We start from the raw sequence: 12,658 nt of genomic DNA on the forward strand, positions 1-12,658 counted from the left end.
GCACTTTAATGGTCTCAAGTCTGTTTCCATTCCCCTCTTTCCCAATTATTCAGTGTATTTACAATTTAAAAAAATATCCACTCTGCATCTGCTCCCCCCTGCTCGCCCCCATCCTCTCTGTTCTGTGCCCCTGCATCTCTACTGTTCTTCCTCCTTTTGCTCCCATCTCTCCTGCTCCTTCCCCATTCTGCCCCCTGCACGCTCTTCATCTCCCCTGCTCCCCCTTCTATGCCCTCCATCTCCCCTACTCCTTCCCTCTTCTGCCCCTTCCTGTTCACTCCTTATTCCCCCCCACATTCCATCACTTATTCCCTTGGTTTTGGCCCCTCCCACTTGTCCCGTACGTTTCCCAAGCTCCGCCCATGTTCGAGGCGGCTGCAGGCTGCAAGGCAAGGGGAGGGGTTGGGGCCTCCGAGTGGGAGTGGTATCGGGGGCGTGGCTCTGGGCGGGCACTGCTCAACAGCTGCGGGCTGAGGGGAGTAATTTATTACAAACAGTGGCCCGAGCGCGCTGGTGTAGCGGTGTCCGGGCTCCTTTCAGCAGCACCACGGCGGGGTGGCTAGACCCCCTCCCCCTCAGGATGCCGGCTGGGGAGGCGGCTTGCTCCCAGGTGAGGGCGGGAGTTCAGCTGAGGGCACCCCCAGAGAGGTCAGAGTTGCTCAGTTGCCTTGAGGCGATACAGTTTTTTCCGCTCATGAGGAGAAGGGAGGTGGGGGGCGAGCGTTTTGTAGGGGAACTAACCGCCTCGTGAGACGGAGACATAGCCCCCATCGCGAGCCCCTAGGCGCGCGCGGGGGGGGGTGTTTTGCATCTTAAATCAGCAAGGTGGCCCATCACCGTGGTATCTTGGCGCCTTCTTTTCCATTGAGGTGAGGTGAGGTAGGGGTATTGGCCCCCCAGGTGGGGGGGGCAGGTATGGCTGTGGGGGGACATAAGCCTCCCCTCCAAGACATGACGCCTGAGCAGAGCCGTAAAGAGGGTCAGGTGTGTGGAAGTAAAGCACAACAGCCCCCAATCTTCCCTGCCCCCTCCCCTTTCTTTCTCATTCAAGCCCCAACTCGTGTGTGTGTGTGTGTGTGTGTGTCAGTTTCATCCTCTGCCAGGCAGTGGAAGAGAAGGAGCAGCAGGTAAAGCAACTTCTTTCCCCCTTCTCTCTCTCTCTTCCCCCCCTCCCCCCCCCATATACCCTCTCCAAGGTCTGATCTTCATCCCAGAACCCCCCGGGAGGGTGGAAGAGGAGGAAAAAGAAAAGGCAGATGAAGAATCAACGTATCTTCTCTCGTCTCTTCCCTCCCACCTATAAAGTTGTCGCTTTCTCTGACTTCCCTCTCTGCTGCCTGGGATCACCTCCTCCCTGCCCCCCATTCTCCCTCTCCCTCTGTGTAAGTAGGTGCTTCAAACTTCCATTCTATACCTAGGTATTTGTTTTAAATATTCAAAATGTCGACCTCTTTAATCGGGGGGTGGGGAGGGAGGGAAGAGAAGAGAACATTTCTTTGTGAGTCAGGGATGTTCCTGGAAGAAGGGTTTGGTTTGTAGTGTGTGTGGCTTATCGGGGGGCGGAGGAGAAGAGATTTGGTAATGAAAAGTTTATTGATCAGTCTTGTCAGTTTCTTTTTGTTTCATCTTACTGCCTGATATGTGAAGTCTAAGAGCCTCCAGATCATTTAGTTGGTATTGTTTCTTTTCTCTTTCTTTAAACTAGGGGAAATAGGAAGTTTTAAAAATAAATAAATAAACCCCAACTGGTTTCTACAACAACAAAAGACGTTACCAAATGAGGACAATACAATTCCTTAAGTATTTGGAGATTTGATTTCACTCCCGGTTCTTAATATCTGGTGGGAGGTATTGGATTTTAAAAAAAAAAAGATTATATACCGTTGTGTTCCTGGGCATGTGTGACTTGTTTGTTTTTTCACATATAGAAATTCTAATACCAAAGCAAGCTCTTCTGTATGCGCTCTAATGAGCCATCCCATAAAATATGGTGTGTGACTTCTTGTAAGTGTTTGTTTGAACTGAAGTGTAATAGTTTTGAAGTGGTAGCCAACAAAATCTCTATGTTAGGTTATTGATCTACTGATGAAAGGCGTTTGGATTTGAAAAGGCTTTAGTGTGTTTGAAGTTTATTATTTTATTTTTTAATATATGGGTAGTTTTTTTATTTCTAAAATGACCTTGAAGGGTTTAAAGCTACATCAGTTTCTGCTCGGTGAGTTTGAGGGGAGGCAGCGCTTAGAAGGATCTAGTGCAAAGCGAAAATAGAAATAGGAACTAAAGTAGATGCAGTGAAATGTTTTCTCATAGAAGTATGTGAAAAGGGAAGTTTCTGTAAGTCTATATGAGAGAGAACGGGGAAATAACGCAGTTTCAAATGCAATGAGAGAGGATATCATTCTTCACATTTTATTAGGCCTTGAATGCAGGACTGATATGATCTGGAAGACACTGAAATAAAATGCCTAACTACAAATTGAATAGCAAGCATTGACTTGCTGACCAGTGCTTACATTGTTGAGGGCTGGTTTTGTGTCTGCAAAGGTATCAGAGCATAGGGCTATGACAATAGCTTGCAAATGCTTTCACGCCATGTTTTATTACTCTTATGAGCTCTTTCATTAACTGTACTTTGATTCCCAAACCTAATACTCTAATTTGTGATCTATTTAACCATTTTATCTGATCATGTGAAGGGACAGTTAAACTGCATTCTTCAGCAAAGGGGGAGGAAAGGGTGAAGTGGTGTTTTTTTTTTTGTTTTTTTTTTCCCCCCCCCATTCTAGTTTTGTGAAATGATGAGTCAATATTTATTATCTGTGGTAGCAGTGCTAGTTCATGATGGATCATTAATGACTTAGTTAATCTAGTATTAACGGTTCTTCTAAATTATAGAGAATACTAGCTCTCTGATTTAATGTTTGAAATTCATTACATCTTTTGGCCTTTTCTTTGAATCACTGAAATTTCAGGTTGTGTTGTAAGTTTTAATAGTTATAAGGAGGAATAGCAAATAACTTCAGAAATTTGACTATTACAGTAATTGTCTGGCTGTAAATCAAATCAAACTTCTGCACATTCTGGAGTTGCTGATTTTATAGATATAAAAATTTGTTTTGGAGTGTGTGGAAGTTGGGTTTTTTGGAATCATTAAAATGTACATAGTTAGTTAAAAACAGTAGATCTCATTTTTAGTTAAGGTTGATTCAGTTATGTCTTCATCACTTTAGAGTTGGTTGAATGACTTGACGTGAGATTAAGCACAACAAAAGAAAAGGCAGGGTAACAGCTGCCTTCCAGTACTGGAGCACTAGTGCTCTTAGCAGGAAGGCATTTTACCTTTTAGTATTGTGTGGTGTCAAGTAAGTTTAAATGTTAACGTTTATATTCATGATATATCATATGAACAGTCTAACAACATTGCATACTTAAGTCCTGTATGTTCCTATTGATTTTTGTCTTTTTAAAAACACAATATTTTAAGATCTGATATTAACTACTGGATCTATCTCATTAACTTTTCAGACAAAAAGTAGCAAAATGTTCACCACTAGTTTGTACTTGCTTAGTTACTGTGTGGTAAGAACTTTAAGGTGTGTCCTTAATGGCAGCTGACGATTCTTGCAGAGAAGTCTTGTTTATTTTAGGTAGATGTTTTATACAGAATTTCCAGTGAGACAAATATTACTACATTGACTGGACTCATTCTTTCTGAAAACTGACTGTAAGGCCTAGAAGAATAATTTTACCATGGTGTAATCAGAGTTTATTTTTAAGTCAGTCATTAAGGCTCCCTGCACGTTTTAAGAGCTTTTTCACTTCCTTTATTAAATATATTCTCAGGTACTACATATATAATATTTGCTTTTTTTTTTCAAATGAGTATAGAGAAGCTTAATATAAATAAGCATTCTTGACCTACATTCTTATTTATCAAAATGAAAAGACGCTTTTGTTGTAAACAAGTGGGTGTGAAATTTTTTGGGGGGGTTTGTTTACATTAAGGGGTCTATATTTGTTTCTTGTATACAAGGCTACTATAACAGGCTTCCTAGAATAGCTTCTAGGTTTTAGAAGTTTGGGTCAGGAATACTTGTTTTAGATTCAAAAATGGATAGCTCTGGGGTTTTTGCTTTGTTTTGGTAGAGAAGGGTGGGGGAAGGAAGATGAGGGGGCAAGGGTGAGTAGAAAGAGGAAGCTAATAAACTTCAGCACCTTTATCAGACCATCTGACAAAAGGTTACTTCATTTTGACTTCTAGATTCCTTAAACCCCATAATTACCTTCTGAACACTTCTTACTAATCTTTAAAATATTTGACTAGCGTATCTTTTATTCGTAATGTTAATTTAGAGTTGCATTGATAGAAGATGAATTGCTTGGTTTTTACATGATCAAAATAAAGTGCTAAGTTATCACTGTTTTGCAGAGAAGTGGTTTAAAAGAGAACTGGATTTCACTTGACTTTCAAAATGGTGATTACTGTAAATTTTGAGTTACAAGAATCTGAGGCTTTGTAATTAAGAAGCTCTGGGGGAATGTTAAGTAAGATTTAACCTTTATGTTTCTAGTCCTGATTTTTTTTGATGCAGTGAGTAATGTCTTAGTACAAGACTTCCATACAAGATATAGAACACTCAATACTTTAGCAATAATGGTTGGTTGGTTTGTTTGTTCGTTCTTAGTGTGTGGGAAGAACAGCTTTTTTCTCCATACCCTTTAGAGGTAAAGTTCCTTTCTTTAGGGGAATCTGGAAGAGGAGTGACCTTTGAACTCACTTGCACACTGCTTTTGGGATGATGAAATAACTAAGGATATTTGCCAGTGTCTTACACTGATCTTGTCTCCTTTTTTTTTAATGTCTAACTGTTCAGTTTTTAAATATAGTAAAAGTAGCACACTTCTGCCACAGCGGGGCTGCCATTAGCCAGGCTTACTACCCTGTTTTTATTTTTGAGACTCCTGATTAGAACATGAGGCGTCCAATAAGATACTTGTTTCTGCTTTTCATAATTACATTTGTTACTCCAAATAGTCTCAAACATGCTATTTACTTGTAATGAACTCCCTAGTATTTCTAAGGACTCTCCCTTTTTGTCACTGAAGTTATCTTTAAAAAGTTCAAGAGTTCTTTCTATTTCTGTTGCACTAGCAGGATTAGGGCCCCATTGTGCTTGGTACTGTACAAACATTCAGAAGGACATGGTGTCCTGCCCCAGGAGCTTTACAGCCTAAGATACAATGTAGGGAAGAGGATATAATCAAACTATGTATAAGTCTAAAATGCATGTTATATAAAATTGCACATCAACTATACCCAACTGCTTCTCAGCCTGAACTTAATTGTGTAAACTTCTTGTATGTGTCATAGAAGGAAGTGACTCTTGAAGGGCTTGGAATCAACAAAACAAACTGCTTTAATTTTATTTTTGAAGTGAAACAAAATATTTAAAATTTTCATTGCTGATCAGAACACAGTGACATGACAAGTTTGGTACCTGTTAAGTGGATGGCTGCAGTCTTTCTTCGAAGATTTTCATTGTGGTCATGTGACTTGATTGAGAACAAAGTTACTAATCTATTATGCATTCATATCATCTTGTTTTATTTCTTGTTGGTATATTTGTTGGTGAGACCTATGAAGTGATGTGAAGTACCTTTTTTATTTGAAATTAAGCTGGTGGTAAGGTGTTTGCAGTATGTGTTGAGTGAGGAATCCAATAAGAATAAGTACAGGTGAGAAACAGGTTAAAAAGATAATGAGTTAAAATCATTGCAGAAGATTGGATCAGTTATCAAATGGCCTTTAAGTGGGTATATCAAGAGAAAGCATAACAGGAAATATTACAATTGGATACAATATGTAGAATATTTGGGGAAAGTCTATTTTGATAAGTCATGCTTAGTGTCTTGGGTGGACTTCTAAATATGGTGTGTAAGTGAATAAATGACTGGATAACTATTTTCCTAATTGGTACTTTTAGTTGCACAAAATATACAGTACCTAAGTCTGATTTTTTGTTTATGCACAATGGGCACTCTTAACACTTTACTACACAATGTTTAAGTGCAATTTCATCACTTATCACACAATATATCACATCATATAAACTGCATACGGAAAACTGAAGACTCATCATTGTCCTTGTATCCCAACTTTACTTTATATAGTCATGTTATTTGCCTAAAACAGGTGTTGGGGAAATTCCTGATGTATGCTAAACTTTTTTTTTTTAGAGGTGTGGTGGTTTGTGGGGGGGAGGGCAGAGGGAGAGGAGGAGATAAAAGTGGTGGCAAACTATATGTACTAAAATCCACAATCTCGTTTTGAGTATTGTGTTGGATGGGGAGAATAGTGTAAGCTAGACATGAAAAATCATGGTTTTAACTGGTTGTTGCAATATTATGTGGTGTTTCCTTCTCTCTTCCCCTCCCCCCCAGTAAAATAGATTAAAATTTTAAATTGCTGTCTAATGTTTTTAAAGGTTGACATTTTGAGGGCCCTTCTTTAAAATCCTGCTCTTGGAGAATAGTAGACAATGCAGTTTAGTTTTGTGAGCTTGACTTCACAATATAAAACTGAGAACTGCTGCTATTCTTATTGCATATACCCATCAATTTGATGTTAGTAAATTGATATCTCTGAGATGAGGGGCAGTTCAGAATTGTCACATCGATATCTCTTTAGAGGAAGGACAATCCACAAGTTTCTGCTATATGATCTCCTTCCTGGGTAGAAAAAGAAGGCAACTATATCTGTGGGTCTTCTAGCTATATTTCTAGTTTCTGTTTTTCTTAGTATCATCAGTCTCTGACCCTGTGGCTGATTTGTGTAGTAGAAGTGTCTGTCTTAGAGACCATGCACTTTTTTTACAGTGTAGACAGAACCCAATTTTGTATAAAACTTGGAAACCGTAGGTCCAAATTCAGGTGGTGTATGAAAAATGATGCCCACTTAAAGCTTCTTGCTTGAGTGCATATTCTGCCTCTTCTGCTCAGATTTCTGTTGAGGGAGGGGTCTGAGTTTCAGTCAGATGGCAGCATTGGGAGGAGATTAGCGTCTGCCAACACTATTTCCTCAAAGGAGCCCTTATTCCACAGGCAAGAAGTAGTTTCCCAAGGCAAAGATTAACTCTGTACAGCTAAAGAGATCATAGAAATATCCAATCTAAAGGTATGGGGAAACTTCTATCCTAGGAGCTCTGGAGAAGCTCTTGGATACATAGGAAAGCAGTTATCTCTCAATAATGTAATGAGGCTTTGAGCCCAACTCAGGGAACTGCAGCTTACCAACTCTATCCACTGAGTGAGATTAAGCAAGGCTAACATCTTATGGTTAAGAAGCAGAGACGACCAATCCTGTTACATCCTTGTAAAGAATATTTCTCCATTGAATAAGGAAAACTAAATATAATACACCCTATGCAAGATCAGATTTAAATTATCTTGCTTCACCAAGGCTGCCTTGTGTGGAAAGAACAATATAGCTATTTTGAAAGGTAAAGGCTTAGTGCAGGTTTAAATGCATGAAATTTCTTGACTTAATGGAATTGTATCATCTCATGGCAGCAGTGAAATATATCATAGGACTTATAAACAGTGATCAGTATAGTGCTTTCTGATGATTCTTAGTACACGTATTCACCTTTTTCATGATGCCTAAAGTATACTTTTGTTTCATGGACTATAAGAAATCCTTCCATCATTCTGCCCAAATCTGAGAGAAGGAACAGTTGGCAGTCAGAACAACACTTGTGAACTTTAAAAACAAATTCTTAACTTGTCCAGTTCTTGGTATTTTTGCTAAAATTATACACTGACCTTCGGTATTGCTCAGTGGATACTTGGATGCAGAAAGGAAGTTTGTGCAAGCCTGTCACTTCTGATCTTCAGCAAAGGAAAACTTCTGATCTTCCTGATTTAAGAGTCATTTCCTCTACTGAGATGCAGAAGTTCTGTTGTCTCTCGAAACATTAAAGAGAGACTCCACACAGAGGTCTGTGGTGAGAATACCTTCAGAGATCAAATACTTGTTTCTATAGTATAGACCCCAAAATGGGTGTGGGAACTAATTATCTGCTAGTTATTTCCAACTGGAGGACATGGCTACATAGAAGAAGGTCTTTGACTTGCATTTGTGCAGTCTGGTATACCCATGAACTTTATGTAAAATTACAGTATAAAAAAGTAGAGAAGTTCACTAACTGTATTCACTAGTATTGAGAGATGTTTGAATATTCGTCTTTATCCTCCCTTTAACCTCAGGTGCATAGGGCATCCACCAGTTTCCACCATTTATTTCTGTCTTTGCAGGTGTGTTTAGGCTTCTGAGTGTCCTGTTAATGGATTTGGCTTCTTTCTGTATTCTACGGTGTCATGTTTCATTTTTCTGTTTTCAGGTAGTGTCCATATTATCTCTTACCTTGGAAACCATGTTAGTGACATCCTTAAAGCATGTCCTAAATATGTCCATCGTTGTCTTGCCATATTTGTGCTTTAGATTGGTTTGTTCTACTTAAAGTTTCTGATGTTGCAAGAAATTCTTTCCAAAAGACTCCAAAGATCTTGCACAAGCATTTTCGTTTGAATGACTTGATCTTATCAATTTCTGTTTTAGCTTTCCATGACTCTGCTCTATAAAGGAGAGACAGACATGATGCTGGTGTTTAAAAATTCATATCAGCATATAATGCACACTGTGGTGAAAACTTGTGTGGATTGGTTTCTGCTCCCTCATATCTATATTAGGGCTAGTCTACACTGGCAGCACTTTAACGTGGCTTATGTGGTCATGGCAGGGCACTGGGGGAGAGAGCTAGAAGATCTAGTTGTCTGAGGGGCGTAGCGACCAGAACTAGATACACTGGTGCTTTACAGCGCTGAAACTTGCTACGCTCAGGGCGGTGTTTTTTTCATACCCATGAGCGAGAAACTTGCAGTGTTGTAAATTGTCAGTGTAGACAAGCCCTTAGTAGTATTGCAGCAACCCAGTGGTGTCAGACTGGACAAGCTAATCACAGTTTATTTTTTAACAGTTCTTTCATATAAAGAAAAACTTGAACCATTTTTAAGGGGGTTAGTATAGTTAATAGGCTTTTAAAGCTTGTTTTTAGCGAAACTTGCACATGGAGGATGAATTGTAAAACCAATAAATACAATTTCTTCAACTGTCCATGAAGCTTAAGCGTACAATTTATTAGGGTTATGTCTACACTACACAGTTTTTAGCGACACGGCTGTGTCAGCACAGCCATGCTGCTAAAAGTCGCATAGTGTAGGTGGTGTTGGCAGGAGCGCCGACAAACAAAAAACTTCTACCCCAACGAGTGGCATTTGCACTGAGGGGGTGTGGGCTCTGGGCTGGGGCCAAGGGGTTTGCAGTGTGGGAGGGGCTCTGGGCTGAGGTTGGGGTGCAGGATGTAGCTCCAGGCTAGGGCAGAGTGTTGGGGTGCAGGAGGGGGTACAGGGTGCCTGCTCTGGGGGGGGGCTCAGGGCTGGGGTTTGGGGTGCAGCATCCCACCAGGCAATGCTTATGCCCCGTGGCTCCCACTTGATGGTGTAGTGTGGCTAGGCAGGCTCCCTGCCTACCCCAGCCCCACGCAGCTCCCAGAAGGGGCCAATGCGTCCTGGTGGAGGGCGTGGGACATGTGGCTCTGCATGTTGCCCTTCTCTGTAAGCACTGCCCCAGCAGTTCCCATTGGCCACAGCTCCCTGTTCCTGGCCAATGGGAACTGTTGGGGGGTGGGGTGCTTCAGGCAGGAGCAGCCTGCAGAGGGAGACCCCAGCCCCCTCCCACACCTAGGGCTGTGGTGTCTGCTTCTGGGAGTTGTCTGTAGCCAGGGCAGGCAGGGAGCCAGCCTTAGTGGCAGCCCTGCTGCGCCACTGGAGGGTTGGTGACCATTGCCCTAGAAAGTGGATTAATTAGGAGAAGCTTTCCTTCATTTAAGTGCAACAGCAAGCACTGATGCACCCTTTTAAGTATAGACCTATTGTGAGTGTCACAGCTAATACAAGATAGGACAGACTGTTTAGCATAAATAGTTAATGCATTTCAAGTGACCATGTAAGGTGAAGTGTCCTGTTAACACCCTCATGAGAGTAGTAGGCTGTTTAGGCTCTCCAAGTTATAGCCATTAAACTATTACCGTATTTACTTGTTCATGAGCCCGTTTATTTATAAGCCAACCCCCGCGCTCTCTCCCCCAATGGTTAGGTAAAAATAGCAAAAACCTTTCATAAGCCGATCCTATATTTCAGGGGTTGGCAAACTTTGGCTCCCAGCAGCTCCATTGGCTGGGAACTGCAAAATGCGGCCACAGGGAGCTGAGGGTTCCATGCCTGCAGACGTTCCAGGTAAATGTGACAATATATTATATATTCAATTCAGTGATTCCATAGTTTAAAATCATATTTTTGGTGTAGACCCGTTTATAAGCTGACTCCTGCTCTTTGATGCATCACTTTTTTTACCAAAAATATTCAGCTTATGAACGAGTATATACGGTAATTGTAATAAGATAGAGCTTGGAGATAAACTACTGATATCACCTGATTTTATCTGTGGATTCATATTAGTAGTCAGCAACATAAATGGTACTGTATCAGTAGTGCCAAAAACATTAGTTGCTTCAGAGGATTACTAACAGGATTTTTGTTCAATGCTGACATTATAGAGGACTTTCAAAGCCCTCTAGGTCCCTAGTAACATAGCAAAACAAGTTCTGCATATCAAATAAATGTAAGAAATAATAGCTTTGAATTCAGCTCTTGGATTTAAGGGTCTGTTAATTTTAACTGTATAAGAGGCAGTCTCCTTTATTTCCACTGGGAAAACTAGAAGTGCTGGTATGTTCTTGGTTTTTAAACAGATGTTGCGATGTTTGTGGGATAAATAAAACTTTAATGGGCCTTTGTTCCTGCTTTAACTTGTTATAATGTTGAACAATACATAACTTTACTAGTAGCATAGTATACCAAAAATATGCTAGTAACTGCTTTAGTACTAAGCACATAATCATGACTCCTTTTCTTCACTTAATTTCTAGTGTGTGTTAAACTATAACTGGAAGCTCAAAGGATGGTCTTATTTGACACGTCTCTTGGGGCAAGGGGGAAAGCATGTTGACTTAGAGAATTTTGAAGCAGAAAGGAGTAACAAGGGAAATAAAATTAGTCCCAGTAGGTCATCTCTAAAAGAACCTTTTTGAATACAGTATAAAATAATTTGTGTAATTTAATAAAAGGAAATCAAGCCTCTTCGCTAGTCTTGCATGAATGCTTTGAATGTCTTTTTAATTAATGGATTTTTATGCAGCAGCCTTTGTTGTTGTTTTTAGGTTAGGTAACAGCAACTGAAGTGAAAACACAATGGTCTCAGCCATTCATAGGCATCATCATAGAATATTCATTACCATAGAATCTGGGCATCACTATAAACCTGGTTTGTTTGTCTAAGGGTGACATAAGTAAATGCGTTGTGTTGTACACTAAAATTTGCTAAACTCAGGTTCTGGTGGACTTTTGAAGGGATTAAGTTCAAGAGGGAGCACCCTTCAGGTGAGAGTAACTTGGCTGCTGCTTTTGGACTGTAAAAATGTTTTCATTGACCATTCCAAGAATCTTGCTTAGCATGTCTTGTCTTCTGGGATGGATGGGTGATGGAGGGGATATCGGTCTATAAGGCATTTGAGCTCTGACTGCATCTTGAGAAACTTACCAAGGTTTATAAGCTGATGGGAGAGGAAGTCAAGAAGCCCAGATTACCTCCGCAGCAGAGCAGCAAAGGGAGGAAAATGCATATTTATCAGCTTTCAAACTTGTAACTTTTCTCCCCCAGCTATTAAAAGTAAAAGCTTCCATTTCCCCACTCAAGATACTTCTACCACTGTGAGGCTGATGGGTCAGTATCACTTCTCCCCCAGCCCCTTGGCTGCAGTGAGGAACAGAAATAGTGAAGAGAACTTAGCTACTGTATCCTTTCCTTAGGGCAGGTCTAAACTACCACTCTTATGTCGATATAACTTGTGATGCAAGTTACAGCAACCTAAGTACTGAGAACTTATACGGACAGGAGCGCTCTCTCCCCTAGGCATAGAGTCTTCACCAGACATCCTACAGCTGCTTCTGTGTTGATGTAGCGCATCTAGTGTAGACTTCTAGTGTAGTCTGCATTTTGGCATTCCAGTCAAGAGCAATTCCTGTGCATATCTACACTGCAGCTCATAGCTTTCCCCAGGTAGCGTCAGTTTTAAATTGATGTGATTCTTGACAGTTTAACTGCTGCCCAAAGGATTCTGAAGAGCTGTAATGCAGTAAAACAACATTTTTGGTCCTTGACTCTAAGACATTATCTTCACTAGGAAAAATACCTTTTTTTTTTTTTTTTTTAATCACGCATTAGCTCACAAATGGTAAAATACTACCGTGGCCAAAGCAGTTTGTAGTTTTTACCTGAGTTTGCAGGCATGGTAAACTGTTGTCTGCTTTACAACAGTTTACCTTGCCCCGTGAACACAGGTGAAAACTACAAACTGCTTTGGCCACGGTAGTATTTTACCATTTGTGAGCTAACTTGTGGTAAATTCTTCTTCTTGGTGCTTCCACTGGTGGAGTCAGCCATTTGGGGTTTCTGCCTCAGAATGATCACAAAAGTGCCAAT

The 12,658-nt window shown here is 40.6% G+C and overlaps 1 protein-coding gene across 3 annotated transcripts in view; it reads left to right on the top strand.

Annotated features, from left to right (window-relative positions):
* Positions 1–476: 476 nt before the first annotated feature.
* Positions 477–12,658, top strand: part of ZNF217 (zinc finger protein 217) — a 35,964-nt gene continuing 23,782 nt past the window's right edge. Inside the window, exons 1-2 of one of the 3 annotated variants that reach the window (XM_032774704.2) lie at positions 477–610; positions 1,197–1,382. The gene's annotated coding sequence lies outside the window, so the exon portion shown is untranslated. Of the gene's footprint in view, positions 611–636; positions 1,128–1,196; positions 1,383–12,658 lie in introns of those variants that run through there. The other 2 variants (XM_032774705.2, XM_032774706.2) reach the window with 2 other exon arrangements.

Source organism: Chelonoidis abingdonii, chromosome 14 (assembly GCF_003597395.2).
Source record: "Chelonoidis abingdonii isolate Lonesome George chromosome 14, CheloAbing_2.0, whole genome shotgun sequence".
NCBI classification, from domain to species: domain Eukaryota; kingdom Metazoa; phylum Chordata; order Testudines; family Testudinidae; genus Chelonoidis; species Chelonoidis abingdonii.